The sequence below is a fragment of the Bison bison genome, unplaced genomic scaffold (genome assembly GCF_000754665.1).
Source record: "Bison bison bison isolate TAMUID 2011002044 unplaced genomic scaffold, Bison_UMD1.0 scf7180017864220, whole genome shotgun sequence".
Classification (NCBI taxonomy): Eukaryota; Metazoa; Chordata; class Mammalia; order Artiodactyla; family Bovidae; genus Bison; species Bison bison.
In genome coordinates this window covers 380366-380746 of record NW_011494792.1, presented here as the reverse complement: position 1 = coordinate 380746, position 381 = coordinate 380366, and positions in this window count along the sequence as shown.

The window sequence follows — 381 nt, the reverse complement described above, 5'->3', positions numbered from 1 at the left end:
GTGTTGACTCATTGGAAAAGACTCTGATGCTGGGAGGGATTGGGGGCAGGAGGAGAAGGGGATGACAGAGGATGAGATGGCTGGATGGCATCACTGACTCGATGGACATGAGTCTGGGTGGACTCCGGGAGTTGGTGATGGACAGGGAGGCCTGGCATGCTGTGTTTCATGGGGTCGCAGAGTCGGACACGACTGAGCAACTACACTGAACTGAACTGTATGCATGCAGTGTTGAGGAATACTGAAACTGGAACCCAGCATGAGCACCATTAAGTAGATCCACATAACCCCAGATACTTGCACAAATCATTGAAAAGACACAAAGTATTCTGCAGATACTACATTAAGAACTGGAAATAAAAAGTAACTGCTTCCCCCACC